This window comes from Osmerus eperlanus, chromosome 17 (assembly GCF_963692335.1).
Source record: "Osmerus eperlanus chromosome 17, fOsmEpe2.1, whole genome shotgun sequence".
NCBI lineage: Eukaryota > Metazoa > Chordata > Actinopteri > Osmeriformes > Osmeridae > Osmerus > Osmerus eperlanus.
In genome coordinates this window covers 12,399,325-12,419,047 of record NC_085034.1, presented here as the reverse complement: position 1 = coordinate 12,419,047, position 19,723 = coordinate 12,399,325, and the positions used below count along the sequence as shown (strand labels likewise).

The 19,723-nt window shown below is 45.8% G+C and overlaps 3 non-coding genes across 3 annotated transcripts; all 3 read right to left on the bottom strand.

Annotated features, from left to right (window-relative positions):
- Positions 1-2,470: 2,470 nt before the first annotated feature.
- Positions 2,471-2,544, bottom strand: trnai-aau (transfer RNA isoleucine (anticodon AAU)). The gene has a single exon. It is a non-coding gene; the product is annotated as a tRNA-Ile (tRNA).
- A 2,535-nt stretch (positions 2,545-5,079) lies between these two features.
- On the bottom strand, positions 5,080-5,152 carry trnaf-gaa (transfer RNA phenylalanine (anticodon GAA)). Its single transcript has one exon. It is a non-coding gene; the product is annotated as a tRNA-Phe (tRNA).
- An 84-nt stretch (positions 5,153-5,236) lies between these two features.
- On the bottom strand, positions 5,237-5,310 carry trnai-aau (transfer RNA isoleucine (anticodon AAU)). The gene has a single exon. It is a non-coding gene; the product is annotated as a tRNA-Ile (tRNA).
- Between the last annotated feature and the right edge of the window lie 14,413 nt (positions 5,311-19,723).

Below are 19,723 nucleotides of genomic sequence, written 5' to 3'. Positions count from 1 at the left end.
GAAACCCTGCCATTAGCAGTCGGTTCCCTAAACCCACCTTTCCTACCCTCTCACCCTCCATGACTGACCCAACTAAATGTCTAAACTCTTTTTCTCCCCTGTCTGAGGCAGAGATCTCTGACCTCATTCTCTCTCATCGCCCCACCTCCTGTCCCCTTGATCATATCCCCTCCCCTCTCTTTCAAACCATCTCCCCCTCCATCATAACTTTTCTTCTCCATGTCCTAAACTCCTCTCTTACCTCTGGCACCTTCCCCTCTGCCTTCAAACAGACTAGAGTTACCCCTCTACTCAAAAAACCCTCCCTTAACCCTGCCGTCCTCCAGAACTACAGACCGGTATCACTGTTACCCTTCCTTTCAAAAACAATTGAACGTGCTGTATCTAACCAACTGTCTAACTTTCTCTCTCAGAACAACCTGCTTGACCCCAACCAATCGGGCTTCAAGACTGGCCACTCCACAGAGACGGCCCTCCTTTCAGTCACCACTGCCCTCCAGTCTGCCAGAGCGGCTTCCAGGTCATCCGTCATCATTCTGCTGGACCTTTCTGCAGCGTTTGATACGGTTAACTACCAGATCCTGCTCGCCAGACTTTCTGAGATGGACATCACTGGCACTGCACTCCAGTGTATCTCATCCTACCTGTCGGGAAGATCCTACCAGGTTTCCTGGGGAGGCAAACTGTCAGGCCCTCGCCAGCTCTCCACTGGTGTCCCACAGGGCTCCGTCCTTGGACCCCTCCTCTTCTCTCTGTACACCACCTCACTTGGACCAATCATCACCTCCCATGGCTTCTCCTACCACTGCTACGCTGACGACACGCAGCTGTACCTGTCGTTCCCCCCGACCGATCCGGGGATCTCAGCTAGGATTGAGGCCTGCCTCACAGACATCTCCGCCTGGATGACCGAGCACCACCTCCAGCTGAACCTCGCCAAAACAGAACTTCTCATCATCCCGGCTAAACCTTCCATCTCCCACGATCTCTCAATCACCCTGGGATCTGCGACGGTGACCCCTTCATCCTCTGCCAGGAACCTTGGGGTTACCATGGACGACGAGCTCTCCCTCACGGCCCACATTGCTGCGGTCTCCCGGTCGTGTAGATTCACCCTCTACAACATCCGGAAGATCAGGAGATACCTGTCTGAGCACTCCACCCAGCTGCTAGTCCAAGCACTTGTCCTCTCCAAGTTGGACTATTGCAACTCGTTGCTCGCTGGTCTCCCAGCATATGCAACCCGCCCTCTTCAGAGGATTCAGAACGCAGCGGCCCGCCTGGTCTACAATCTACCCAGACGCTCCCATGTTACCCCGCTCATCTCTCTCCACTGGCTACCTATCATGGCCCGTATCAGATTCAAGACCCTGGTATTGACCTTCCGAGCAGTGAACGGGACTGCACCCGTCTACATCAAGTCTCTCCTGCAGCCTTACACCCCCACCCGTCACCTACGGTCTTCTTCAGACAACCGCCTGGTGGTCCCACCGCTCAAGACCGCCCGGTCCCAACACAAGCTCTTCTCCTGTCTGGCCCCCCAGTGGTGGAATCAACTCCCCACCTCCATCAGAGACACTGACTGTCTCTCCACCTTCAAGAAAAGGCTCAAGACGCACTTGTTCCGGGAGTACAACGGTACTTAGGAATGGTTCGCTTGACCCGATGTTAGTTTCCTCAAGGATCACAATGACTCTTGCTTAGAGACTTGTTGCTCTTGTGGTTAGTGGTAACTGATTTAAATTGTTGTACTCGCTGTGATATATTGTTTTTATTATTGTTGCTTGCTTTTTCCACAGGTACACTTGCACTTATAGCGGTTCATGTTGTTTAATTGTAACTTGTTTAACTATATGCTCTTATGGTTCTTCCCTTTGGCACTTACTTTGGTTGTTCACAATGTGTGCTTCATGTTTTGGCTACTCGCGATGTTTTGTGGCTATCTTGTTGTTATGATCAGTGACCTATGCACTTTGTAAAGCTCTATCTTGGTAGTCGCTTTGGATAAAAGCGTCTGCTAAATGAATAAATAAATGTAAATGTAAATGTAATCTTCTTAAGCTAAGAACGACTCTGGGAAACACGTCCTTCTTTCACAGCGCTCTTAGAACGCTCCTAAGAAGCTCTTAGCGCTTAAGAGCTTCTTAACGAATCTGGGAAACCCGGCCAAGGTCGGAACGACGGGAGACCAATGAAATCGATGCGTGTCGCCGACCTTGTCTCGTGCACTTTATTTTTGGTCCAACCAATGCCTTTACGATTTGACGATCGTCGATCCCTCTCGGCGGGAGAATTGGCCTGGTGTCATAGAAACCGCAGTCGGACCTGTATGCCAAGTGGCCGGGCGGGCCTTGGAATCAGACGGGCGACGTTAGGTCTGGGGTCAGAGAAACCGCAGTCGGACCTGTCTGCCAAGCGGCAGGTCGGGCCTCGGAACACAGGAAGGAAAAGACCTCCAAAAAGCTCTCAATGGCCCGTAAGGGGATCGAACCCGTGACCTTGGCGTTATTAGCACAACGCTATGACCAACTGAGCTAACCGGCCAATGACCCCATGCGAAGCAACGGAAACGTGGTGTCCTCGGCGCCACCTCGTGTCGGCGTGAAACGACCGGTCGTGTTTGACCCACGCCACCAGGCGCTTTTGTCGCTGCAAATTAAAGTGGATGTCAAGAAAGCAACGAAACAGGAGCTAGCAGCATTCCGAGACTCCAAGGTGCACTGCCGAAATGGTACGGCGTTCGCTTATCATGCAAGAGGTAGCGGGATAGACGCCAGCATTGTCCAATACCGTCTTCTTCTTTTTTGTCTTTTGGCAGTTTCCCCTAAAGTACAGCTCCGCTGCACGTTCTGCAGTCTATCTCCCAACGCAGACAGCACCCCCTCGATGCAGCTGGTCGTCATCTTCATCGCGACACAAGCCACTCTCTCCTCTCGTCCTTTTAGCGGCAAGCACAGGAACGTCTCCAAATCCTCAATCGGCGGGGGCGTTTTGCGGCTTGACATTTCATCCAATGATGGAGGAAAAACACGGCCCAGTGGTGCACAGCGCTGTGATCTCACCTAAAGTATTTAAAAGGGACAAGTTTATGTAGTATGTCCCGTGTCGCGCCTTTCTCTGACCAGTCCACGGTCAGCAGTGTTTTGGCGTGACCTTTGAGATAATGCGCTGTCAACCACTTCAAATCAAATTTATTTGTATAGCCCTTTTTACACGCAAGCATGTCACAGAGGGCTTCACATACGCCCATAGAACTGCCCCTCAACCAACCTAAACCCTCAAGGAAGACAAGGAAAAACTCCCAGAAAAACTCTCAACAGGAGAAAAAATGGAAGAAACCTTGGGAGGAGCAATTCAGAGAGGGATCCTCTCCTCCATAGACGGTTGGTGAGAGAGAGGAGCAGAACACAGGCTAAACATAGTCATACAGTGTCGATGGGTTTTGAAACACCAAAATCCATTGTTCAACTTTATAGATGTAGGACAGGACCGGGAGACTCGCGACTAGGTCCAGCGTTGGCCGACCGACGACCAGGCAGGTGCTGACAACTCAAACCCCCCACACCACAAGGGATGTGTGTGGGGGGGGACAGAGAGGAGAGCAGGGATTAGAGAATGCCAGGAGCAGCTAACAGTTACAGTCATAATAGAATGAGATCCCCACCGGTCAAGTGTGGACTAGTGCAGCAATTTAACAGAGCAAAAAAGGGGAATTTGATGCAGCCCCACACGCCAAGACAGCGACAGCCCCCCTCGGTTGCAACATGAAATCTGTTCCAGGGGAAGAGAACTCTAAAATAAGTTATACTTATAGAATAAGGATGGAAACAACCCGTCCCCCGTTGCCTCCAACTAGTAACATACTTACCTTTAACAGTCGTAGAATTGAGTAAACAATAACGTTTTTAACCTAATTTTAAATGTCGAAACAGTATCAGACTCCTTAATTGAGACAGGTAATTTGTTGCAGAGAAGAGGTGCTCTATATGAGAACGCCCTACCTCCAGCTGTTTTTTTCTTAATTTTGGGAACCACCAGATAGCCGGCATCTTGAGATCTAAGTGTCCTTGCGGGGCAATAGGGTGCAAGGAGACCGGAGAGGTACAGTGGTGCCAATCCATGCAGAGATTTGTAGGTTAGTAGTAGAACTTTGAAGTCAGCTCTGGCTTGGATAGGGAGCCAGTGTAGAGAGACAAGAGTAGATGTTATGTGATCAAAGTTTCTTGTTCTGGTCAATAGTCTAGCAGCAGCATTTTGCACCCGCTGTAAATTTTTTAGGTGGGTAATTGGGAGGCCAGAGAACAACACATTGCAATAGTCCAATCGGGACTATTGCATGTATTCGTTTTTCGGCATCATCCTTTGAGAGAAATATTCGTATTTTGGCAATATTACGTAGATGGAAAAATGCAGTTCTGGTAATTTTCTTAATATGGTACTCAAACGAAAGGTCTGGGTCCATTGTGACTCAGATTGTTTTTACCAGCTGGCTTTGAGAGACTTTGACGCCGTCTAGGTCTAAGGTCAGATTGGAAAAATTATTTCTATATTTTTTAGGACCGAAAATTTGAACCTCGGTTTTATCCGAATTTAGAAGAAGGAAATTTGCAGTCATCCAAGCTTTCAACCTAGAAATACATTTTTCCATAGCATGTGGAAATTCTCCAGACTTTATAGACATATATAGCTGAGTATCATTCGCATAACAGTGAAAATTTACCCCAGAGCTTCTAATTATGTTTCCTAAAGGCAGCATATAGAGTGAAAATAACAGAGGGCCTAGAACTGAACCCTGTGGTACTCCGTATTTTACAGTGGAGCTCCGATGAGCATCCATCATAGTGGACGTATTGTGATCTATCAGATAGATACGATCTAAACCACTGAAGTGACGTACCAGAAATCCCAACATAGTTCTCCATACGTTCCAAGAGAATCTCATGATCCACAGTGTCAAAAGCTGCACTTAGGTCTAGAAGAACCAGGATAGAGATAGAACCCTCGTCAGAGGCTAACAGTAGATCATTGACTACCTTGACACTTCCTTGAGCAAACTCTACTTTGGAGACGCCAAAGCTTTGCCGAAACCCGGGATCGAACCAGGGACCTTTAGATCTTCAGTCTAACGCTCTCCCAACTGACCTATTTCGGCACGGAGCCAACCTTCTTCAGTAGCATGTCGAAGCCTGGCCACAAACACGGGGAAGGAAGGAAAATACCTCCAAAAAGCTCTTAATGGCCCGTAAGGGAATCGAACCTGTGACCTTGGCGTTATTAGCACCACGCTCTGACCAACTGAGCTAACAGGCCAATGACGCCATGTAAAGCAACGGAAACGTGGTGTCCTCGGCGCCACCTGGTGTCGGCGTGAAGCGACCGGTCGTGTTTGGCGTGCTAGACGGATGGTTTTGTTATAGGTGGTTAGTGTATCTTTGTAGATATTGTAGTGGATAGTGATCTTTGTTTTCCTCCATTTTCTCTCTGTTGCACGGCATTTTCTTTTTGTTTCACTAACATTTTTATTTCTCAGCCATGGAGAGGTTCTGCTTGTGTACTTCTTTTTGGTTTTCAGTGGCGCAACAGAGTCTAACACAGATAATAGTGCATCATTGAGGTTCTCTACCATTTCATTCAGAGAGCAATCATGATTAGTCGGCTCATATAGAGCAAATTGTTCAGAAAATGTCATCACAGCTGTATCGTCTAAATCTCTTCTATGGACTAAGAATTTGTTTTTGTTTTTTGTTAGGATAATTTCCACATTAAAAAGTATATAATGATGGTCTGAGAGGGGTAGATCAGTTATTGAAATATTATTGATATTTAGTCCAGTTGTTATCACTAGATCTAGTGTGTTTCCGTGCCGGTGTGTTGGGTCTGTTATGTGTTGAGTTAGATTGAAACTGTCGAGGAGATTTAAGAGCTCAATAGTTCTTGGATCTGCTTTTTTATTTACTTGGATATTTAAGTCTCCGTTTAAAACTACTTTGTCATATCTAGTGACACATAGTGAAACTGGCTCAATTTTGCTAACGGTGTGGGGCAATGACACACCAAATATGTTCAAGTGGTATCAGTTCACCAACGTGACGGTGCGTTTTTTTGACACCAAATTAGTGCTTACCACCACCACTGACAGTGTTCACCCTTGCTGAGGATGCAGGACCAGCCTTACCCGCCATAGATGATGATGCTACTACAGTCATAGGCAACATTGTGAAAGTGGCTGTGACAATCAGCCACTTGTGTCCCAAGCGCCATCCACTTGCTAATGTAAACATGGCCACTTTGATGACAAAGTGTGATGAGTGCAATGCCTACTGCAAGAACGCAAGGCTACCAAATGTAATGATGGGGGAAATAGTTGTTGAAAGTGAAGACCATTGAATTCACAATGGATGATTCCATGATCCGCTCACTGGTCACCATCACCACCAGCGTAATCCAAAAACAATAATACATTATCAACGAAATCATGCAACACGCCATCGCTGAAATTAGAGCTCAAGGGAGACGAGCAATGGCCATTACTTTCCGTGAGGAGAAAGGTCCCAATGTTCACCCAGCTGTGAAGACGACCCAGCAGACTATCTGGCACTCCTTGAAGATGATGATGCCAGAAGTTCTCCTTTTGCCTCCTCATCTCTGGAAATGATGGTCGACTCCTGTGAAAGCCTGACTACAACAACAGATGAGAAACTGTCTCGCACCTCAAAGAACAAACTTTCACGTAAAAAGTAATACCACTAACGGTATTAAACTTTCAATGTATAGCTTACACTACACTTTGTTGTTCAATGCCATATTAACCTATTTTTATATATTTAAGCTTATTTTTTGCACTACAATCTTGCTGTATACTCAGCAACTTTTTATGTAAATTTTTTTACATGTTTTGACATGATTTTTTACATATTAACCTATTTTTATATATTTAAGTTTATTTTTTGCACTACAATAACGTTTCTACAATATTTCCATGTAAAAAATTTACATAAAAAGTTGCTGAGTATACAGCAAGATTGTTGTAAAATTGCACCAATGACAGCCATTGTTAAATAAAACGTTTCCTGATTAAGTTACTTTCTGTGGTGATTGCATAGTGGACATTTTCATTTCACCCTTTGATTTAATGAATGGTCACATTTATAATCTTTGAAATAATTTGATCAATATTCAAAATATTATAATTATATATGCATATATCAACAATGATATGGTATGCAATGCCATAGATTAATTATACATTATAACAATGTTTAATACCAACAACAAAAATGGTTAATGTAAGATAAAAATATAGATTTTTGGAACATAGTTCAATAAATGCTAGAGCAATTGGTCAATGAAAGTCTGTCTCGTATCTCACAGGACGCCGTTACCAAATAGCAGCCATTAGTAATGGTTTGTAATCTTGTTTCAACCCAAAGATAAATTAACCAAGTTATTCAGTAATGTCATTGAGATTGTCAGACGTACACAACGAAACAAAACATGTATTTTTTTGTTTTCATGTGCATAATAACTTTAACACTTTTATATTGGTGTTTGGTACAAGCTAATCTAGCTAGCTCTATTAAGGCTAGCTAAGGTAGGTAGTAGCTGGCTCGACCTGTATGTAATACTTTGGAATTAATACGGCATGGGTCATCTATTTGTTAGGGTTACATTTGCAGATTTCTTATGTCAGTTGTGTCAAAGTTATATTTAGCTTGATAGTGTAAGCTACGTTGGACTGTGTTGATATTAGCAGCAGCCATACAGTAATGTAGTGCCCAGTCACGTTATAGTCGGTCTCTGTAGAATGTTATGTAATACTGTAACCTGATCTTCATCAGTTATTTTGGTTTTCATCACTTGTTTGTATTTTTCTTAAATTTGAAATGTTTTTTTGGGGGGGGAAATGTTAGGGATGGGCGAACGATGCCTTGTGAAGCTTTGGTGGTTTCTTACGGATTGTGCCGGCCCAAAGAGCCGAACTATCGGCACATTGAAAATGAACAGCGTCATATAGCAGCCGTTTAAACTGGCTGAATGAGGCGTAGTGGTTGTCTCCGATGGTAGACTACCCTACGTTATTTAATATTTTAATTAAGGCTACATGTGTTCATTTTTATCTGATATTAGTGCTCACACATTAAAATGTTGTGATACATCTGTAGGCCGTTAGAATTATGTCATTTTCTCACAGTAAAAGTTAAAGAATATCTTCCGAGGTTCCCTGCACTGGGGCGCGAACTCGGGTATCCAGACTCGCATTATCAATACGTTGTCGTACAACGCTTTAACCAGCTACACCACCGAAAAAGCAGTTACTTGTAGATGCGGGTGGACAGACTTTATACGATATGGTTTTTATATAAATTAAACTAGATTACACAGATTTTTTCTTATTCTTAACATTTGTGATATGTAGTCCTATTGTGAACTGGGGGGACTTTATTTTTACTAATTATTATTACTGTTGACAATGTTGACAAATCATCAACATTTGTTTTCTGGGCACTGTATAGACCTACTTAGTCCTATCATGTTACGTTTCATTTCAATAAAATAACACAACATTTAAGTGCACAGATTTATAATTATTACAATACGGATTTGGCTAAATTGGCTAAATTGCCCCTCCCTGAGTCCCCACCTTACCGCGGTGGAGGGGTTTGCGTGTCCTAGTGATCCTGGAAGCTATGTTGTCGGGGGCTTTATGCCCCTGGTAGGGTCACCCAAGGCAAACAGGTTCCAGGCGAAGGACCAGACTAAGCATGGCTCAAAAAACTACCATGAAGAAAACAAACAATGGATCTCAGTTGCCCCTGCCCGGAAGCGGGACCCCCCCCTGGAGCCATGCCCGGGGGTGGGGCTCGATGGCGAGCGCCTGGTGGCTGGGCCTTTTCCCATGGGGCCCTGTCGGGCACAGCCCGAAGAGACAACGTGGGACCCCCTTCCAGTGGGCTCACCATCCGCAGGAGGGGTCATGGGGGTCAGGTGCAGTGTGAGACGGGCGGCGGCCGAAGGCGGGGGCCTTGGCGGTCCGATCCTCGGCTGCAGAAGCTAGCTCGAGGGACGTGGAACGTCACCTCGCTGGCGGGAAAGTAGCCGGAGCTGGTGCGCGAGGTAGAGAAGTTCCGGCTAGATATAGTCGGCCTCGCCTCAACGCACAGCATCGGCATCCCTCCTTGAGAGGGGCTGGACTCTCTTCCACTCTGGAGTTGCCCTCGGTGAGAGGCGTTGAGCTGGGGTGGGAATACTTGTTTCCCCTCGGTTCGGCGCCTGTATGTTGGAGTTCACCCCGGTGGACGAGAGGGTAGCCTCCCTTCGCCTTCGGGTGGGGGGACGGGTCCTCACTGTTGTTTGTGCTTACTCACCAAACGGCAACGCAGAGTACCCACCCTTTTTGGAGTCTCTGGGGGGGGTGCTGGAAAGCACCCCTCCCGGAGATGCCCTCGTCTTCCTGGGGGACTTCAATGCTCATGTGGGCAATGACAGTGAGACCTGGAGGGGCGTGATTGGGAGGAACGCCCCCCCCCCCCAAACTGAGCCCGAGCGGTGTTTTGTTGTTGGACTTCTGTGCTAGACACGGCTTGTCCATAACGAACACCATGTTCAAGCATAAGGGTGTCCATATGTGCACTTGGCACCAGGACACCCGAGGTCTCAGTTCGATGATAGACTTTGTAGACGTGTCGTCGGATCTGAGGCCGAATGTCTTGGACACTCGGGTGAGGAGAGGGGCAGAGCTGTCAACTGATCACCACCTGGTGGTGAGTTGGCTACGATGGTGGGGGAAGACGCCGGTCAGGCCTGGCAGGCCCAAACGTAATGTGAGGGTCTGCTGGGAACGGCTGGCAGAATCCCCTGTCAGAAGGAGCTTCAATTCCCACCTCCGGGAGAGCTTCGATCATGTCTCGGGGGAGGCCGGGGACATTGAGTCCGAATGGGCCATGTTCCGGGCCTCCATTGTTGAGGCGGCTGACCGGAGTTGCGGACGCAAGGCGGTCGGTGCACGTCGCGGCAGTAACCCTCGGACCCGGTGGTGGACGCCGGAGGTGAGGGAAGCCGTCAAGCTGAAGAAGGAGGCCTATCAGACTTTGTTGGCTGGTAGGACTCCAGAGGCAGCTGATGTGTACGGGCAGGCCAAGCGGAATGCGGCTTTGGCGGTCGCGGAGGCAAAAACCCGGGCGTGGGAGGAGTTTAGCGAGGCCATGGAGAATGGCTTCGAAAAGGTTCTGGACCACCATCCGGCGACTCAGGAGGGGGAAGCAGTGCACTGTCAACACTGTATATGGTGGGGATGGTGTGCTGCTGACCTCGATGGGGGACGTCCTGGATCGGTGGAAGGAATACTTTGAAGACCTCCTTAATCCCACCAACACGCGTTCCGATGTGGAGGCAGAGTCTGGGGACATTGGGGGGGGCCCTTCTATCTCTGGGGCTGAGGTCGCCGAGGTGGTTGAAAAGCTCTGCGGTGGCAGGGCCCCAGGGGTGGATGAGGTCCGCCCGGAGTTCCTTAAGGCTCTGGATGTTGTAGCGCTGTCTTGGTTGACACGACTCTGCGACATCGCGTGGACATCGGGGACAGTGCCTCTGGACTGGCAGACTGGGGTGGTGGTTCCCCTCTTTAAAAAGGGGGACCGGAGGGTGTGCTCCAACTTTAGGGGGATCACACTCCTCAGCCTCCCTGGGAAAGTCTATTCAGGGGTTCTGGAGAGGAGGGTCCGTTGGATTGTCGAACCTCGGATTCAGAGGAGCAATGTGGTTTTCGTCCTGGCCGTGGAACTGTGGACCAGCTCTATACCCTCGGCAGGGTTCTGGAGGGTGCATGGGAGTTCGCCCAACCAGTCTACACATGTTTTGTGGATTTGGAAAAGGCGTTCGACCGTGTCCCTCGGGGGCTCATGTGGGGGGTGCTCCGGGAGTACGGGGTACTGGACTCCCTGATCGGGGCTGTTCGGTCCCTGTACGACCAGTGCCAGAGTTTGGTCCGCATTGCCGGTAGTAAGTCGAACTTATTCCCGGTGAGGGTTGGACTCCGCCAGGGCTGCCCTTTGTCACCGATTCTGTTCATAACTTATATGGACAGAATTTCTAGGCGCAGCCAGGGCGTTGAGGGGGTCCGGTTTGGTGACCTCAGGATCGGGTCGCAGCTTTTTGCAGATGATGTGGTCCTGTTGGCTTCATCGGGCCGTGACCTTCAGCTCTCACTGGAGCGGTTCGCAACCGAATGCGAAGCGGCTGGGGTGGGAATCAGCACCTCCAAATCTGAGGCCATGGTTATCGACCGGAAAAGGGTGGAGTGCAATCTCCGGGTCGGGGGGGAGATCTTGTCCCAAGCGGAGGGGTTCAAGTATCTCGGGGTCTTGTTCACGAGTGAGGGAAGGATGGAGCGTGAGATCGACAGGCGGAATCGGTGTTCGCAGTGATGCGGGCTCTGCATCGGTCCGTCGTGGTGAAGAAGGAGCTGATTCGAAAGGCAAAGCTCTCTATTTACCAGTCGATCTACGTTCCTACCCTCACCTATGGTCACGAACTGTGGGTAGTGACCGAAAGGACGAGATCACGAATACAAGCGGCCGAAATGAGTTTTCTCCGCAGGGTATCCGGGCTCTCCCTTAGAGATAGGGTGAGAAGCACGGTCATCCGGGAGGGGCTCAGAGGAGAACCGCTGCTCCTCCACGTCGAGAGGGGCCAGTTGAGGTGGCTCGGGCATCTGATAAGGATGCCTCCTGGACGCCTTCCTGATGAGGTGTTCTGGGCACGTCCCACTGGGAAGAGGCCCCGGGGAAGACCCAGGACACGCTGGAGGGACTATGTCTCTCGGCTGGCCTGGGAACGCCTCGGGGTCCCCCAGGAAGAGCTGGTGGAAGTGGCCGGGGAGAGGGAAGTCAGGGCCTCCCTGCTTAGGTTGCTGCCCCAGCGACCCGACCCCCGGATAAGCGGAAGATGATGGATGGCACTTGACTGATTTATACCTCTCGATATTTAAAAAAATGCTATTCATATCCATTCTTGTATTCTTGTAAACTTGTTTGACGTCATCTTTCATTGCCCAAGAACGGTTCCAATCCAAAGAACACAAGTCACCAAGAACGCTAAAAATACCCGGAGGTGTTGTTGATCCACCCCTTTTATCGAGGACTTGGCAAGCGAGAACGCATCAGATTTCCCAGAAGTTAATGCAAGAACACACGCATCTCAAACCTTCTCCGTCCTCACGGTCTTGCAAGACCGTTGTTCTCGCAAGACCGTTGTTCTCGCAAGACCGTTGTTCACGCAAGACCGTTGTTCACGCAAGATGCTTGGCAAGAACATTCTTCTCAAGAATGCAAGAACGTTCTTAGCGTTCTTCGGATTGGTAAACAGCTAGTGTGTCAGCATCGAGGGGTCAGGGAGCCCTGTGTTCTGTCCATGTCTTGAATTATTAGGTGTGTTCAACATCGGCTGTGGCTGGATGGACCGATCAGCGAGAGTTGCCGCTTGCAGTCGATGGAGGAGTTAAAAACATAGCCATCAAGTGGGACATTTCCGCCATGCTTTTGTAGGGCCCCAAGTTCAGTTTGAAAAAAACTAACTTAAACGCTAACCCTGTGATCAAGGTTATTTATTGTAGCTTCCCTCCTCTGTTTCATTACATAGACTAAAGCAGTCTATGTAATGTTCAATACCATAAATGTACCTTTTGAATAAGCCTATGGATTTCTATTTTCTAAATAAAATAAATGTCATTCCACACAGGAATACAAATACCACCGTAATCTTATTATTTAGAAGAATATAAAACAAAATGAATACAATAAAACATTTGTTAAATCTTACAATTTACATTGAAATCAATGACACACGTGCCGTATTTTTTGGACTATAACGCCTGGGACACACTGGCTGTGAAGCACCTGGAAGCGCCCGGAAGCGTCACGATCGGCTACGACTGGCTCAAGGCTGTTCACACCAGACGCGCATTTCTCCGCGCCGGTCACCAAGCCTTTCAGCTACTCTGAGCTTTCCTTTTTCACATGTAACACTGACATGGTACATAAACATGGCATAAGCTGTATTTAGGAAACGTGTTATTCCAACAGCCGCCCCAACACCATCCCAGCATTGATCCGTCTCTACGTTGTCCTTGTAAAATTGGTGCTGGGAATCATACAACTCCCTGTGCTTTTCAACTTTGAGAATTAATTTGATGTTGTCCATCTTGAATTTCAAAATCGACTTGGGGGTTCTCTCTCGGTAGGCTATGTCAACACGGGTGTGTGTTGTGTGCAACGTGTGACAACTCGTTTCTCTCAAACAAACAAAACAACTACGGGCATGCTGACTCAACAGATCAATCCATTTATTTTCATTCGTTTTTATAAGGGTAACCACATGGAACGGCCATTTGTTACCAACATTGTGCAGTTAGGTTTTATATAGGCTATATATTGTCAAAGTGCATAGGCCTCCAAAGTAATATATAAAAAAAAATATTAAGTCTACAAATTTAGAAACTTTATTCAAATATATCAACTAATATGGTGATTCATCCTGCAGCCGATTTCGCAAGCGCCTCACAAAATAATTCGACCAGCTGGAGAAACGATTGCTGCAGAGCGCGAGCAATCAAGGTGCTTCGCAGCCTGTGTGGCCTGTCCAATTTGATAACATGGGCGCCAAAAGAAAAAAGGCGGCGCTTCCAGGCGCTTCGCAGCTAATCGCAGCGCTTTGCAGCCAGTGTGCCTCGGGCGTAAGTCGCTCCAGAGTATAAGTTGCATCAGTCAAAAAATGCGCCATGAAGAGGAAAAAAACATTTGAGAAAAAAAAAAGTGAGACTTAGGCCGAATACCAATACTAACCCTTACCCCTACCCCTTATCCCTAGCCCTTAGTTTTGCGCGTTCACGTAAGAGCAAGTGGTGTCCCAATACTCTTTTTGAGTTAGGGGTAGGGTTAAGACCAAGGAGTATAAACCAAGTGAAAACGAGAGCTTACTTGAAACCTAGGGGTATGTGAATCCTGCGCGACCGGCAACAATGGCGGCCAGATCATCCAGTCCGATAAATGTAATATTTTCAGCTTAAATAATGGATAAAAAAATTATGACAGTCTTGTTTTGTGCTATACACAGTCCTGTACACAGATATTTGCAACCATGTTCTTAATTGAAACGTTTTTAAAAATCGCTAGTTTGCTACGCTAACGTTACATTGCTGATTTGCACAACAGTCCCGCATTTCTCTGACTAGTATGTCTACAGGTTTAACTAAACTCCATAAGCAGCGAATTTTGTTTGATATCAGTGCATAACACTACTTGCTTTGGAGACATCGATACATGCTACATGACATAACCGTAACCAAGTGGCATCTCATTTCTTAGGGGTATGTATCCCTTAACGCCGATTTATACTACTCCGACTCCGTTATGGACTGTTATGACCCAGGCGGGTGAAACATTTTAAGAACGACACAGGAGGCCAAACAGTTGACGTTACAAACTTGAATTTTTATTTATGGTAACATTCGTTTGTCCGTCTTATTTTCTTAAAACTATGCGATACAAAACCCCTCCCGTGCCCCGTCAAGGAAAGTAAGTAACAAAGGAAAATCAACCTGGAGAGCCGGCCACAAAAGAAGGTGCGACACCGGGCCAACCCTATACAGGGCCGTAGGAGCCGGAGCCAGCACCTCTACCACACTACACGAAATGTCCCCCCCCAACTAATCTAACAAAGAAATTAACCGAAAACTAAACAGCCGGTCTCACCAAAGGAAAATGAAGGCGCTGCTCACACCAGCGCTGGAGCAGACTTGTCTCGGAGCGAAAACGGGCAAGAGTCGACCGCCCTCTTCGGTGACCTTTATAGGCTCCCGTGAGCCTCAAAATATAATCAACTCTCCCTTCCTAAAGAAACCAAACAAAGGCGAGATATGTAAACAAAATATAAACTATCTGCTAAAGTACAAAGAAACAATGAATCAACATATCCAAAAATAATCATAATTTGGGGAAAGGTGCACCGGCACCTAACACGGACAGACAGACGGACGTAGTTGGACGGATTTGTTTAATTTATAGTACTCAGAAGGCTGTGGGTGCTGAAAACAATTCACCGCCAGAAGAGTATAGGTGGCGCTGCACTGCGATGCTAGCTAGGTTATCGAAAAGTCGGAGCAAATTTACAAATTAGCCGTTTCATCAATAAAATAAGCACATTTTCAGCAACTACACTGCCCATTTCTCGTCACATTTTAATTCAGATGCTGATTTACATGTAGTGTTTAGCTGAAATATGAATTGTAAAAACTTACAGCAATGGCGGTCAAAGGATTCTGTTCGTCTTGTTGGTCATGGCAACCCCGCCCCTGACGCAAGCGGTTCTTAATACGGACCAATCACAGCCAAGGGGTATCCGTAAAATGACAGACTAGTGGACGGATAGTCAGGAAAATAGGAGGTGCACGTAGAGCTCTCCGAGGGGCTGGGAGAGGGCGCTAAAGTACAATTAAATACCAGGTTACACTAATGCACATTTATTTGATATTATGAACGTAATTATAGATGTATAATATGTTCATTATGTTCAATACTATCATTTTTTTTAAGTTTGACATTTCCTGCTTCCTGTGGTTTTCTGCGTTTACGTGTCATCAGTTTAGAATGGCAAATGTCCTACTTATATAATGTATTTAAATGATTTAGTGTTCTTAGGAATCAATCAATCTTGTGCTTGTAATTTTTTTATGAATTCATTTGTTTTTGTATTAATATAAAATGCATTGTTTTTTTACAAGATGCACCTGCCTGTTCGACGCCCTGTGCCCCTGAAAGTCAGTGGAAGCAGGTCAAGGGGAAGAAACTTACGTCTGGCATCTTGTCCTGAACTGCGGCTGGCAAACTGATTTAAGGTTCTGTCCCCCCGACATCACCAGCCCACGAACCTACGTCTACGGTCGTGATTGGAGACTCCATTGTCTGGGACATCTCTTTATCCCACCCTATGCTTGGATGCTTGAAGTACACCGTTTCCATGGTTCACGAGTGCTGGACATTGATAGGCGTCTTCCCTCACTATTGGAAAACTGTGCTGACGTGGGTAAGATTATCATGCATGTTGGCTGAAATGACACTGCTTCTCAGCAGACGGAGACCCTGAAAGAGGACTTCAACACTCTTCTGGAGAATGCACAAGCTAGTGGAAAGAAAGTGTTTATATCTGGGCCTCTTCCCTGTTACAATCGTGGCTATGGCAAATTCAGCCAACTTCTGAATCTTAACCCTTGTGTTATCTTCGGGTCATTCTGACCCATCAGTCATTGTGACCCACCGTCGTATTGCGACAAATTTACCTCCTACAAAAACAAAGTGAAGCATTTTCTTTTAACTGTCGGGCTGTCTCAGACCCCCCACATTGCAATGGTTAAAAGAAAATAATTGTTATTTGTTTTTGTATTGGGTAAAATTGGGTAATGTCGTGGAAGTTTTTGAGAGAATCAATCGTTTAAGCTGAAGTCGGGTAAAGTACAGAGTTAATGTTTATTTGACGTAGATTTGAACATAATAACGTTATCAACATAACATCATCGACACACAAACATAAGACAATAACACAAAGACAATTCTATACAGCTCCATCCAGCATTCTAGAATGGAACCGGGAGAATCCAGCCCACCAGCACTACCCAGCTGATGGCCCTGAACCCCCCAGAACATTCTTCAACAGACCATTTTATAGATACGACAGTTCTCAAAAGTCATTGGTCCATCCTACAGACATGCAGCTATACCAAATCTCTTCTGTCATTGGTTAAATCGTTAGAACAATACAGTTGAATCCACATTGTCTTCAGACCAACTGTCTCTTCCCCCCAGGTGAGAACTCTCTCAGGTCACCCAGACTTCCCGTCTCTTAGACTTCACGTCTCCTAGCTAGGTGTCATACAACTACAGGTGGCATCTCTACCAAATGGAGTTTAATCAACATACATTGTATCAAGCTTCTTAACCAACTGTAAACTTATCCTAAAACACATTCATTGTACATAGGCCCAAAATTTCTTTCACATTCCCACACTTTTTCTTTTTGTACAATTAATGTCAACCAACAGTAGTAAACAGTTCTTTAAAAACAAAAAAAATCTAGGTTCAATACAATTCCTAATCAGGATACAAAATGTCATAGTGTAGTAGTCGTCTCTTGTTGCGTGTGCGCATGTGTTAGGCAATTACCCTTCCGTCGTATCAATTTTGAAACTGCAATTCCTTCGCTCGCACATACCCGCCACCGTCGCTGCTGATTCTGTCTGTAAACTGTGACAAATGCCGTTGCCATTCTTCCTGTCTTTCAGGACACTCACGAAACCACAGCCTTGATCTTTCCGATCCAAGCGCTGTCTTTCTGGCAATTTTTGCAGACATTATTCAACAGACGGCGGACTAGCACATTCGGAAGAAAAAATTATGTGTATTTTTATGGATTAGTTCTTTTCTTATCTTATACTCCTCGTTGTTTCAAACAAACATTTAACACAAAAGACAAACTTATACAATTTCCTCACTTTTTCTTTAACTTCTCTTTCCTCACATAAAAGAGAAGTCAGGATTCAAATTCTACATGGAAAACACCACATCAGATTCGCCGTTTACACATCCATCCAAATCCTGGTCGGCAATCTGCAACTCGCCCATTTGGTTAGGATTTATTAACAAATGTTTGCCATGCATTTGTCTACCACCAGACTTAGAATTAATCATAACACACACATCTCAGTAGCAATAAACTCATGCAGAACTCGTAACCCCTAATGGGACTCAAGATCCTTTGTACGACTTCAACGCAACGGGCCTCGAACCCTTTAACATGTATTAGTATACTTAGTAATTACATGACTTCAATAGATAGCTCATACAATTCCAAAATATCGCAATAACATGTATTTGTGAGAAAGAAAAAAAATCGGTAACTAGATATGACAATTTCAACCAATCCATTTACAGATCAGGATCCACTGTGAGTTTCGAGAACATTCCACATTACCCATAAACTCATCCACACACCCATGGATGGACAACCATATGCACTATGCATATGACAACTGGCGCAGCAACAAATAAACTGGCCATCTGCATCTTTGAACTACACAAAGACTAAACACAGACCACAACTGCATCTTTGAACTACTCAAAGACTAAACACAGAGGATTTACAGTAGGAATGTAGCAATATCACAGATAGAATTGCACATCTATTTATCGGACTAAAATTGTACCATTCAAACAAAACCCCATCAAATTCAACAATAACTTTAACCTCACCATAACTTCGCTCAAAGTAATCGATCTCAGTAACTCACCACTTTCCCCTGTTCAAAATGCTGCATCGAATCACCTGACCCTGAGGAAGAATCCCGTTCTTGCCACTCACGAGTCCAGGTCGGATCTCAATGAACATCCTAGTGCCCCCTCCAAAACTGTCGTGGAAGTTTTTGAGAGAATCAATCGTTTAAGCTGAAGTCGGGTGAAGTACAGAGTTAATGTTTATTTGACGTAGATTTGAACATAATAACGTTATCAACATAACATCATCGACACACAAACATAAGACAATAACACAAAGACAATTCTATACAGCTCCATCCAGCATTCTAGAATGGAACCGGGAGAATCCAGCCCACCAGCACTACCCAGCTGATGGCCCTGAACCCCCCAGAACATTCTTCAACAGACCATTTTATAGATACGACAGTTCTCAAAAGTCATTGGTCCATCCTACAGACATGCAGCTATACCAAATCTCTTCTGTCATTGGTTAACCCTTGTGCTCTCCTCGGGTCGTTCTGACCCATCAGTCATTGTGACCCACCGTCGTATTGCGACAACTTTACCGCATACAAAAACAAAGTGAAGCATTTTCTTTTAACCGTCGGGCTGTCTCAGACCCCCCACATTGCGAAGGTTAAAAGAAAAGTATTTTTATTTGTTTTTGTATTGGGTAAAATTGGGTAAACACAATGATGGTTCGTTATGAACCTTTGGGTCATGTGACCCGAAGGCAGCACGAGGGTTAAATCCTTAGAACAATACAGTTGAATCCACATTGTCTTCAGACCAACTGTCTCTTCCCCCCAGGTGAGAACTCTCTCAGGTCACCCAGACTTCCCGTCTCTTAGACTTCACGTCTCCTAGCTAGGTGTCATACAACTACAGGTGGCATCTCTACCAAATGGAGTTTAATCAACATACATTGTATCAAGCTTCTTAACCAACTGTAAACTTATCCTAAAACACATTCATTGTACATAGGCCCAAAATTTCTTTCACAGTAAACACAACGGTGGTTCGTTATGAACCTTTGGGTCATGTGACCCGAAGGCAGCACAAGGGTTAACAGCTGGATACAGTCTTTTTGCGAGTCCAAGGGCGTTGGATTCATCAATAACTTTGACTTGTTCTTGGAGCATGCACTCAAAAAAATGCTTTTTGGCCATAATAAACTTTAAGCATAACATTTAAATTAAACCTGTTTAAAGTAAATACATCATATATTATATTCATCCATATACATTAAATACAACATGAACCAGTTCAATCGGAAATGAAATCTGATTTATTGGGTGTGCTTTGCCTTCGGCAAGGGCACAACCTTTGTTCTCTCACATATATATTATTGTATGCTGTTAAGCATTCTCACTATTGCTTTTCAACTTCTCAGTTCTTCCGCCGTTTTTTGGCCTTTAACTCGTTCT